General features: G+C 31.5%; 2 pseudogenes across 24 annotated transcripts; both read left to right on the top strand.

The window, feature by feature from the left end:
- The first annotated feature begins 6,568 nt into the window (after positions 1–6,568).
- LOC104758056 (exportin-2 pseudogene) lies at positions 6,569–12,130 on the top strand (annotated as a pseudogene). Of its 24 annotated transcripts, none has more exons than XR_015587346.1 (7): positions 6,579–7,010; positions 7,119–7,257; positions 7,347–7,437; positions 7,538–7,641; positions 8,401–11,312; positions 11,407–11,702; positions 11,796–12,130. The product of XR_015587346.1 is annotated as an exportin-2 pseudogene, transcript variant X7 (transcript). The 24 variants fall into 24 exon arrangements; XR_015587342.1 differs by having other exon boundaries at positions 6,608–7,010; positions 7,347–7,457; positions 11,407–11,696; XR_015587340.1 differs by having other exon boundaries at positions 6,608–7,010; positions 7,347–7,457.
- On the top strand, positions 10,070–11,311 carry LOC147924606 (exportin-2 pseudogene; annotated as a pseudogene).
- Positions 12,131–13,211: the final 1,081 nt, after the last annotated feature.

Below are 13,211 nucleotides of genomic sequence, written 5' to 3'. Positions count from 1 at the left end.
TATAATATAAAATTGAAATCTTTATAGCTTCTCCCTATAAATTATGCATTAACTTTATTTCTCCACTAAGTTGAATTAATCAATTGTATTAAAACAAAACAATAAATTAGAATTGTAACTCTCATTTTTCTAAATATAATTTTTCATCATTTCTCTTCCTATAAATACTCATTATCTTATTCTCTTAGTCTATCACTCTTTCATTCTCTCATCTTCTTCCACTACTCTCAAATCTCTTTTTTGTTTTGTTTTTTTTTTGTTTTTTTTTTTTTTGTTATTGTTGTTGTATGGGTTATAAAAAATCAAATCAAATATCATTGTAAAAGCTTAGTTTTAGAGTTTGTATGATATGTATATCTTATATATTTATTTTAATCTTTTAAAATGTTTATCTCCATTTTCTATTTTATATTAACATCTTATAAGTCATTATTTTCATACTTCCTTACAATATTCACCACACAATAAGATCATAAAGTTGAAATGATCCATATGTAATTATCTATTATGTCTCTGGTTATCTCACATATTCATGTATCATTTTTAATAATTTATAGAGTTTCAGTCTCTCCTTATTGGTCCACTTGGCAATGCAATTTTAACAAAAAAAAAAATTTATATTAAAACAAAAATTTAAAAACAATTAATTTCACATTTAACTCACATAATATAAAACTGAAATCTTTATAGCTTCTCCCTATAAAGTAAAATACTTAGGTTCACCCCTAGGGGTGAACTTCTCCATTCACCCCCTCTTCTCTCAGCCAATCAGAATCTTCCATCTAATATTTTATTTAAAAAATAAATCAAAACTAAATTAAAAAGCAAACTAAATAAGGAAACAAATTCTGCATACTTTTAATTAAGGAAAGATAAATATTGGCTTGGTTTAGATTTTTAAAATTAGAATAAAATTATTTATCGATTTGGGTTTACAAATGAAGTGGTTAGAGTTTAGATTTTACAATTTAAACGTAATTATATGTCGGTTTGGATTTACAAATGAGCTGGTTAGGGTTTAGATTTTACAATTATAACGAAATTATATGTCGGTTTGGGTTCACAAATGAGATGGTTAGGGTTTAGATTTTACAAGAAGAACAAAATTATATGTCGGTTTGGGTTCACAAATGAGATGTTAGGGTTTAGATTTCACAATTCAAACGAACTTATATGTCGGTTTGGGTTCACAAATGAGATGGTTAGGGTTTAGATTTTAAAAGTAGAACAAAATTCTATGTCGGTTTGGGTTCACAAATGAGATGTTAGGGTTTAGATTTCACAATTCAAACGAAATTATATGTCGGTTTGGGTTCACAAATGAGATGGTTAGAGTTTAGATTTTACAAGTAGAACGAAATTATATATCGGTTTGGGTTCACAAATGAGATGTTTAGAGTTTAGATTTTATATATGTCGGTTTGGGTTTATTAAAGAGCGGTTTAAGATTTTTAATTTTATAATAATATATACAGATTTTATTTTCTTATTTTATAAGGGGGTGAGTGGAGAGGTTCACCCCTAGGGGTGAACCCAAGTATTGTTCCCCTATAAATTATGCATTAACTTTATTTCTCCACTAAGTTGAATTAATCAATTGTATTAAAACAAAACAATAAATTAGAATTGTAACTCTCATTTTTCTAAATGTAATTTTTCATCATTTCTCTTCCTATAAATACTCATTATCTTATTCTCTTAGTCTATCACTCTTTCATTCTCTCATCTTCTTCCACTACTCTCAAATCTCTTTTTTGTTTTGTTTTGTTTTGTTTCGTTTTGTTTTGTTTTGTTTTGTATTTTTTTGTTATTGTTGTTGTATGAGTTATAAAAAATCAAATCAAATATCATTGTAAAAACTTAGTTTTAGAGTTTGTATGATATGTATATCTTATATATTTATTTTAATCTTTTAAAATGTTTATCACCATTTTCTATTTTATATTAGCACTTATAAGTCATTATTTTCATACTTCCTTACAATATTCACCACACAATAAGATCATAAAGTTGAAATGATCCATATGTAATTATTTATTATGTCTCTGGTTATCTCACATATTCATGTATCATTTTTAATAATTTATAAAGATCAATATAATATTTAAAGATCAATATAATTATCCATTTATCCATTTATAAAGACTATTTTGTTTTGTGATCCAATTGATAAATCTGCAGAGATCAATATAATATATATATATATATATATATATATATATATATATTTTTTTTTTATGATTTGAGGTTTTTGAAAACAAAAAGAACATAATTAAACAATTAGTTTTTTGTGTCTTTAATCAAAATAAAAAATGATCCAAAAAACAAATCATATTCAACTGGAACTTAAATATAAAAATAAAATATAATTTTAAAAATATAATTTCACTAAATTCTCTAAAGATGAAACCATTAGTATGAAATCTAGCACTATAAAATTAAATTGATGAATAAAAACCAAAAAAAATATGAGTTATCCTTGGGATTTTTAAAATTATTGAGATTGAAGAATTCATATAACTTTATAAGAAAACTAATTTAGTTTGTCACTTAAAAAGTAATATTTTTATTTTGAATTATTATGTGTAAGTGTTGAGTTTATATCAACAAACAACCAAATCATGTGAATTTTGATTCAGCCACTTGGTATTACTTTTATTTTATGTTATAAAAAAATTAAAATATTTATTTATAATTAAAGACATGTAACTCCATTTAACTCAAATGTAACTCCTATCCAATAATTGTACATTAATTCATTCCTCCTACTAACTTATTATCTTTCAAGAGAAATTATTTTTGGTTAAATTTTAATATTTTTTAATTATTTTGGTTGGCTAAACTTATATTCATATTTTGGTTGGCTAAATTAATATATTTCTCACGTAAAATTATTGTTTATAATATATTTCTCATTTCAAAGTTTAAAGTAATATATCATATATATAAAAGTAAGGTTTTGGTCTCTCCTTATTGGTTGATTTTTATTTAATGTTTTCTATTTTTTTTTTTTTGCTTTCTAATTTCTTTAAACAATATTTAAGACCCAATAAACCCAAAACATTTAACTCACACATTAAAATAAAATTATAACTGAAAATAAAATAAATTATGCATTAATCACTTTAAAGGCATAAGAGGTCAAAAATAACTTCTATCCAATAATTCCACACATTCCTCCCACAAATAATATATATATATATGTTCAATATTATATTTAAATATCAAAGAATTTTTTAGTTAGCTAAACTTATAGTCACATATATACAATATATATACATAAGAATCTATATTACTTATTAACACCATAATTCGACCCATTATTTGCTTAACTCAAAATTGGTTCCAAAGCCAACTAAAGAAAAACATAAACGATCTTATTGATATTAGACCAAAACATGGACATAGAAACATAATCACTTACACGAAAAATAATTACTTTTAAAAAATAACTTATTATTGCAACATCAACGTATGAAGGGTTTACATAAGCAGTTAATCAGAAATCTAAAATACAATAAATGTATTGGGAACAATATCAGTCAATGATAAGATTGGATCTTCAAAAGCAAGAAACAACATCCTCATAATTCATAAAAAATAAACGCAACAATTGTACACATCTAAACGAAATGATATAAACATATAGTGTATTAATACAAGTGACTGCGAAGCCCATATATGCCTAATTAAAACGAAATAATACAAAAGAGAAAAAGAAATAGACCAAAAAAACAAGAAAGTGCCAACTACACCACAACCCACGCGTTGCGTGGGGAAGCACCTAGTAATTTACTATATATTACACAAGCTACATAATTTTTCTAGTCAAAAATAACAAAATAAAACAGAATATAATCTCAAAAAATATTTTGCTTGTGTAGCTCATAATAAAATATTCAACTTGTTCATAATTTCACTGAAATTGTCAAACCAACAATTATTAAAATTCAAAATGAATATAATGCTCTTTGATTCCATAAAGATATATATATATATATATATATATATATATATATATATATATATATATATATATATATATATATATATTCTACCAATTATCATGTTGAGTCACTGAATTGCTATATATCGGAAGATTCAATAATTGTTCTACAAATGAGTGCTTTTTAGCCTTAATTACTTTACTAGGTATATATATAAACCCCAAAAATATGGATCATTCGTCCTCATCACTCACTCAACCATACCGACGAATATTGTCATTTTTTACATGGCTTCTTCACTAGCCAAACCCAACGACAAAGGCAAGAACAAGATTCGTGAAGACACTGAAACCCCAGATTTTGTGTCCACTCATATTCGCATCAAACGTATTCATACCACGCAAACACTAGACCGGGAAGCGATTCTACGGCGCATACGCCAACGCCGACGTGCAAACAAGGTCAGGTCCGTATTCCAATTACTGTTTGGTTTACCGTTTGCAAGCAAAAAACATGATGGTAAAGCTAATGAAGATCCCGAGGATGCTTCAACAGTGCCATGACGTTTGTTTGTAAAGTTGTAACTTGCACTAATTACTTGATTTGAGCTATAGATATATGCGTTCCCATAGTTGTGAATTGTGATATATATACATAAGTCGCAAGTGTAAAAAGTTTGGCTTTCAGACTGAAGCGTCCTTATTTGTAACCAGAGTCTAATATACGTGTTGATATTCTTCTACCATGTTCAATTCTATTTTTTGATTGAATATGCTAACAATTTTATAACTAAAATGATACTGATGCATATAGATCAATTAAAAATTTAATATGGTAGTATTTTGATTAATTATAACCACTTGACTAAAGATACTTCACATTTTTTAATCAACATATTTGAATTTGATCAAATAAAAGTAAAAGTAAATAAACATAAAATTAGTTGAATTTGCTCAAAGAGACATAGTATTATTATAAGTGGTGATAAGAGCTTATTTTAACAATAAAATACTTTTTGGTGTAAGAACATTTTTTTTTGTGGTAAAACATAGAGAAAAATGGTAATGATACTTTGATGTATTGTTTGCATGTTAAATATTTTTGTGAATAAGTTTTGTAATATTTTTGAAATTTAGCAATAATATTTTTTGTATTGAGAATGTTTGGCAAACGTTTTGGTGGCTGATAATTTAGTTTTAGATTACTGTGATAATTTTTATAATAAATTTAATGTGTAAAAATATAAAGTTGTGTATTAAAGTATAAACAAATATGATTTTTTTTTCTAACTAAAAACATTTATATATTTACTTCTAATAATAGTTTTTACTTAAAACAAAATGTGAATATATTATTTTAAAATAGTTTTATGGAATAATTTTAAAAACAGTACTAATATACATATAAATTTTCGTGTAGGACTAAAATAAATTTAACATGATGTACTTTCTAAGTCTTTCGTAACTGATGTCTATATAAAAATATTTTTTAAAAGTTACTGGGTCATATGTCAAGTAAATTTATACACACAAAAAAAGCAGGAATATAAAAAAATTCAAAGATGATTTTTTTTTGTAGGGTGTGTTTATGATATGACTAATGATAAGAAATTAGGAATATTGTAATCAGAAAAGATACACACTAAAGATACTAAATAAGTAAATGAGAATTTGTTAGAAATGCTTTTTTGGCATACCCATTTTCAAAAATGCTCTTTTTTGGAACAATTTTATTTTTGTGTTCTTTTACATAATTAATCTATGTTAAATTAATTTTTAGAATTTGTTTTTTTAGGTTTGAGTTTCCAATTTACATTTAGGGTATAGTTTTTAAGGGATAGAGTTTAGTATTTGGGGATTTAAAGTTTATAATTTTATCATTTTATATATTAAAAATGGGTATTTTTGAAAATAGATACCATCAAAAGGTATTTTTAAAAAGTGATATAGAAAAATGAGTATTTTTTGAAAATCAATCCAACTGACTATAGTTACTATTTAAAAAAAAACTGACGATAGTCACTATAATTGCTAACCAATAGCAATTTCATCCATACCGGAATTATGATTTGGTACATACCGGTTTAATCAAGTGACTGATTTTAATGTTCACCAGTCACCACCTTACCAATACAGTTTGTTTCTCAAAATATAAATTAAATCCTCTTTTCTTTTGCACTCACTCGCCTGGACATTCGGGTGCCCGTTCGGGTATTTTGGGTTTTCGAGTTTAGAGGTATAGAACCTGCTCGGGTATTTCTAGACTTCGGATTCAGATCGGATTTGGTTCGAGTATTTCAGATTTGGATTTGGATTATCCGAAGTTCACAAAACTCAAAATTTTAGTATCTAATTTAGTCTAAATTATTCAATAATATGCAATATATCTAAAAATTTAAAGTATTTTCTACCCAAATTTAATAATAAACAGTTTAATACTTCAAATTATCGAAAATATCTAAAAATCTGAATATTTTGAATACTTATATTATTAAAATTATAAATTATTAATATATTACTACTATATATTAATAATGTTGGTATATTCAGATACCCGTTTGAATTTCGGTTCGGATCGGGTTCGGATTCGGGTTTTTGGATTTAGAGATTTAGAACCCGTTCAGTTAAGGTATTTTACAATTTCGGATATACATTCAGATCGGTTTTTGGATCGAGTTCGGATTGGATATTCGGATCCGGGTATTTTGCCCAGGCCTACGGGCACTTCGCTCGCTTCGGATCAGATAGAGAGAAAAAAAGAAGAACATTTCTTCGGAAATTTCAATTTTTGTCTCTTCTTCTTCGATCGAGAATTTGGTTTGATCATGATCAATGGCGACCGCTTCATCTTCTCCTACTCCGCCGTCAGACTCGCCGAGCGAAGAGACGCAAACGAATAAAGAAGCGATGATACCACATGATTTGCCAAAGGAAACTATTACTACTACTACCACTACGGAGGAGGAGGAGGTTTTGTATAAAACGAAATCGATTCAGTTCCTTGGAAGAACCACTCCTATCATTCTCCAAAACGAAAATGGACCTTGTCCTTTGTTAGCAATTTGTATGTTCCTTCCTCTTCCATTTTCGTTTTTACCTTAGGGTTGGTTAAAAACTTCAAATAGGGGTTTGGATAAGTGGAATTGATTCGTTTAGAACGTTGATTGTTTAGGTTATCGTTACTAATTTTGGGGAATTTGTGAGACAAATCGAAGAATTGGTGATTAGGTTTGCTGGTTCCGTACAATGTAATAATGGAGTGTTCTTACGCGGTGGTCTCTCTAATCGTTGATTCGGATAGTAAAGTCAATGTAATAAGCTCATGTTCTTTATAATTATCTTTTATGGCCTAAATATATTTGGATGAACTTAAAATTTTTTTTATATTTCGAAATGGCAGAACAAAGATGAAGGATATATGGAGTTTCAACAACAGAAGATTGCTGATGCAGTTGATCTTCTTCCACGCCTTAATTACTACTTGAATTGATGTAAATATTAAATTCAGGAGGTTAATACTTACTTTGTCATCTGTTTCTCCTTTTACTATGTAGGAATTCATATCATAGCCATGTGTTTCTCCTTTTACAGGATTGATGATTTTGAGTTCACACCTGAATGTGTAATATTTGCATACCTACAGGATGTCGAAGCAGCTAATGCAATTGGCAGCAAGTCATATAATGCTCTTATGGGTGAGTTAGTATATTAATATATGCTCTGGTTTCATTCCCATGGCCAAAAATATATTTACTGGTTTGGCCGAAACGGTTAATAAGAAAATAGAGAGTACTATTAATTATCATATGATCATTGTTCGTGACCATGAGGTTTAGACTTTCAAAAACTTATTCCTGGTTCGGCCTATTAGTTTTGTAAGCTTAAAAGACCAAGAAGCCATTTCACGTCGTATTCTCGTTTCTTTTCTAGTATCCTGTGGTGTATTCTCTCTCTTAGGTGCTATCATCCACAAGAAACCTCCTCTGACCGTCTCTAAAGATGGTTTTCTCACTCTCACCATCACCCTCTATTTTCTTTGTAACATTTATTTTATTCTTAGGTCGTTCGTTCCATCTTCTAAGAAGAATGCATTATCTGGGCTTCGCTCTTCATTATGAGTTTCTGAATAGTCTAGGGTGGACTTTGTCAAAAAAAAAAAAAAAAAAAACCATTATTAAAAATAGGAAAATTTCTATATTATTTTTTATATATGTTCCTAAATATGGAAATTGTCTTTCTTTTCGAACATCAAGATATGAAAAATTCCAACTTTTAACGTAATGTAAGAAAGTAAAAACTTTAGTATTAATACCCGAGTTGTTCGTAGGCTCATAGAGTCGATTCCTTCCGTTTCCTTCTTTTTCAAGTCAAAACCCTAGCTACTCGTAACTCGCCTCTCTCTTGTTCTAGTATTCGATACTTTGCATCAACCCTAATCCTCTGTTGTGTTGCAGAAAGATGGAGTGGAATCTAGAGAATCTCCGATTTCTTTCCCAATGTTTTCTCGACACGCTCTGTCCTGACCGGGAGCCTCGTCAAGCCGCTGAGAAGTTTTTATCTGACAGAGCCAATCTACCTAATTACGGCCTAGCCGTTCTCCGAATAGTAGCTGAGCCTTCTGTCGATGAACATATCCGTCATGCCGCTGCTGTCAACTTCAAGAACCATCTCCGTTCACGATGGCTCCCTGCTAGTGATTCTGGTATCTCACCGATGGAAGATTCAGAGAAGGACCAAATCAAGTCACTCGTTGTTTCACTTATGCTCTCTTGTTCTTCCCCTTGTATCCAGAGCCAGTTGAGTGAAGCCCTAATAATCATTGGCAAGCACGATTTAGAAAACTCTTGGCCTTCTTTGCTTCCAGAGCTTATCGCCAGCCTTAAAAAAGCTGCTAGCGTTAAGGATTATGTGTCCATCAATGGTATTCTTGGCATCGCTAATTCGATTTTTAAGAAGTTTAGGTATCAGTATCGAACCAATGATCTGTTTCGTGAGTTGAACTATTGCCTTGGTAATTTTGCTGCTCCTTTGCTAGAGATGTTCCGTACAACAGCTGAGTTGATTGATGCTGAGGGATCAGCTGCGATCCTAAAGCCTATGTTTGAGTCCCAAAAGCTCTGCTGCAGAATCTTTTTCTCGTTAAGCTTTCAGGATTTGCCGGAGGCTTTTGAGGAAGATATAAACAAGTGGATGGAGAAGTTTCACAAGTACTTATCCTCAAGTTACTCTGCCTTAGAAAGCACGGAAGATGGATTAACACTTGTTGATGATCTTCGCGCTGCGGTCTGCGAGATTATTAATCTGTATATGGAGAAATACGAAGAAGATTTTCGTAACTTTTGGAGTGCTTTTGCATCAACGATCTTGACATTACTCCGAGATGTGTCAAAGTCTCCTAGCAGAGATCAGCTAGCTACTAGAGCAATCAAGTTTTTGACCATCTTGAGCAAAAGTGTTCACCATACTTGGTTTGCTGGCGACAATGTAATCAAGGAGATTTGTCACGATATTGTGATTCCTAATGTTTATTTGAGGGATGAAGATGAAGAACTTTTCGATATAAACTATGTCGAGTTTATCCGTAGAGACATGGAGGGAAGTGATGTGGACACTAGAAGGAGAATAGCTTGTGAGCTACTCAAAGAACTTGCCGTAAACTACAAAACCCAAGTGGCACAAGTAGTTTATATTGAGATACATAATCTTTTGTTTTCATTCTCAGCAAATCAGGTTGCACGGTGGAAAGATAAGGACTGTGCAATTTACTTGGCTGTCTCTCTAGCTACTAAGAAGGCATGTGGTGGTGCGTCTCTGTCTACTGATCTCATTGATGTTGTAACCTTCTTTAAAAACATCATTCACCCGGAGTTACGAGATCAGGATGTCAACAGTTCTCCAATACTTAAGGCAGGGTCCTTGAAGTTCTTAACAATGTTTTGTAGTCAAATACCAAAGCCCTTTGGAATTCAGTTGTTCCCGGAGTTGGTCCGGTTCCTTACAGCAGAGTCGAACGTGGTCCACTCGTATGCTGCTATATGCATATAGAAGTTCTTGCTAGTGAAGGAAGAAGGCGGACAACGTAGGTATGGTGCTGGTGATATAAGTCCGTTCTTGGGGCAGTTGATGACGAGCCTATTTGAAGGAATGAAGTTTCCAGATTCTATGGAGAATCATTACCTAATGAAGTGTATAATGCGGGTTCTTGGTGTTGCGGATATCAGTGGTGATGTTGCTAATTACTGCATCGGGGGGTTGACCTCTATTCTTAATGTAGTTTGCAATAATCCTAAGAATCCTGTATTTAACCACTATCTCTTTGAGTCAGTGGCTGTACTTGTTCGACGGGGATGTGAACGCGATATTGCTCTTGTACCTCCGTTCGAATTGGCTTTTCTCCCTAGCCTACTTAATATTTTGGGGAATGATGTCACAGAGTTCTTGCCATATGCGTTTCAGTTGCTGGCTCAGCTTGTTGAGTTAAGTAGACCACCGCTCTCAAATACCTACAAGCAAATCTTTGAGTTGCTTCTCGAGCCGAAATCATGGGAGATAAGGAGCAACGTTCCAGCTCTTGTGCCTTTACTTAAAGCTTTCTTGCAGAAAGTATCTCATGAGGTCACTTTGATGCGTCGAGTGCTGTTGATATTCAATAAGCTTGTTTCATCTCCTAGCACAGATGAGCAAGGCTTTTATGTGCTTAACACGGTTATTGAATATATCGACTACAGTTTGATTGAACCTCACATGAAGTATGTATGGGATGTTTTGTTCGGACGCCTTGAACGCAAATTTACAGTCAAGTTTCAGAAATCACTTGTGATATTCATGTCGCTGTTCTTGGTAAAGCACGGACCAGTGAAACTATTGAACTCTATGAACACTGCTAGGCCGGATATGTTTGCTGATGTCTTGGAGCAAATCTGGATTCCAAATGCCAAACTGATCACGGGGGCTATCGAGGTCAAATTAACCGCGGTTGCTGCAACTAGACTCATATGTGACTCTCCAGCTCCTCTGGATCCATCAGCTAGTAAACTATGGGGAAAGATGTTGGATAGTATCGTCACACTTGTTTCACGGCCCGAGGAAGAAAGAGTCGTCGATGAACCTGAAATGACAGATGAGATGATCTTAGAGAATGTTGGATACAAAGCTGTATTTGTGAATCTTTACAATGCTGGGAGAAAAGAAAAGGATCCTCTAAAAGACATAAAAGATCCAAAGGAGTTCTTGTTAGCTTCTTTGGCTAGGCTTTCTTCTGCTTCTCCTGGTAGATATGGGCAGATGATTGGCGAGAATCTTGAACAAGCTAATCAAGAAGCTTTGCTCCAGCTCTGCAATGCTTACAAATGTGGAATTGCTTGAAGTAATTAAGTTTTATATTAACTTCATTAACGTTTTCAAATTGTGTAAAATTAGGATTCATGAGTCAATTCTTGATATGATTGTCATTTTTGCAGGGAGATGAGTGTGAGGAGATAACGCATCAACATTGCATTGCATTGCATTATCAAGTTTGAGTTGGTCGAGTGGATTCCTAAAGAGAGGCGTAAAACACGCTCTTGCTCCTGGCCCCGAGAGTTACGGGCTTGGCTAGAATCTTCACATTGCACTGCATTGCACCGCGTCACATTGCACTGCATTACACTGGATCTACGAAGAAAAGTTGTAAAACCATGCTTTGGTTTTTATTAAATCGGGAGTATCATAGCATTAAAGAATTATATTAAAGAAGAGCATCATCGCATTGGTAGAAGCAAGTGTTCTGTTACTTCCATGTATGTCTTCAAATTAAGAACATATTGAACTCATGAATCAATCTTTATGTGATTGTAAAATGTTTTTGCAGGGAACATTGCATTGCATCTGCCACTAAGGAAAGTGGAGAAATCATGCTTTTCCCCCATAAAGCGGGAGTTTCATAGCATATGGAAAACTAGACTAGCTAGAGAGAGCATCATCAATTCTTATATTTTTTTTCATTTTTTTTTTGCTAAAAGGCATTTAAATGCTCTTTATATATCGGTCTTTGGCATTTTTTTACTGTAGGTCATTTTTTGTTTTCATGAAAGCAAAGCGTAAGGCTATTAGATAAGGTACTACTATGTGTCTTTATGTGCATTTTGTCGTTGTCTTATGCAATAACCATGGTTATTAATAAAGGAGAATATTTATTTTCTTAAATAGAATTACCAAAAAAGTAGAAGAAATCTTCTATTTGGAAAATAGTTGATATTATCAAGATCGAAAACTTTAAAGTGTTGGATCAGTTTGGGGAAAAAGGCAATATAAAGAAAACAAATATGATGACAACAACTCATATAGTCATATCATTATTCATACTATTGGTCTGTTTCATTGTTGCTTATTGCCTTAATTTAGGGCTCTAATGAATTCAAACCTTCACAACTTCTAAAAACACATCCAAATAGTAAACCATGTGATTATTTTCTATCTCTTTCTCGGCATAGTGAAAGAAAATTATGCTTCCTTGACTATTTTCTTAGTTTACAATAGGTTTATTACCATCCTCTACTCATAATATGCTTTGAAGTGTTAGCATGCATAACGTGATGACATGTGCCAACCGTATCTTCAAATCTATTACATTTGAATAAAAGTAAGCTCCAACTTTATCTTCAAAGATTTGGAACATATGGTGTACCGGTTGTTATGCCAATAGTAGCGCCGGGCAGCTAAGTTGTTGTAATCATAATTTATGTTATGGTACACTATAAATGTGCTGGCAAAACAATTCTGAATAACACATTGTTTAAAAACGTTTCGTACAACTAAAAAAAGAAAGAAGTTATTTGGTAGTGAATTACATAGAAAAAAAAAAGAAAAAAAAAAGATTTGTTGAGGGAACATAAAAAATGTACAGAAAATAAAAATGTAAATATGAGCTACATATTTTTCTTTTGGAGCTGGTAAGTAAACCCAAACTATTATATTTTGAAAAGATTACACTTCAAAATATAATAATTTTAGTGATCTCGAGTGAGTTGCATCGATAAGTTAACCCGAACAATAAGTCGAAAATTCAACTATTTGCATATAAAACTACATAATGGTTGATATATAACATGCGTCATCTGCTATCTTATGCATAGGAAGATGCGATCATATAATGGTTGACATTTTTGTGATAAGATAGATCTATATCTCGAAAAATGATCTGTTATTAACTTAAATAAAATAAAATAAAAACAAAAACAAAAAGAAGAATGCATTATGTTATTGACGGGTCAATGCATTTTATTTG

This window comes from Camelina sativa, chromosome 17 (assembly GCF_030686135.1).
Source record: "Camelina sativa cultivar CO46 ecotype springtype chromosome 17, ASM3068613v1".
Taxonomy (NCBI): domain Eukaryota; kingdom Viridiplantae; phylum Streptophyta; class Magnoliopsida; order Brassicales; family Brassicaceae; genus Camelina; species Camelina sativa.
Note: the sequence above shows the minus strand (reverse complement) of the source record. Positions and strands in the feature narration are given on the sequence as shown.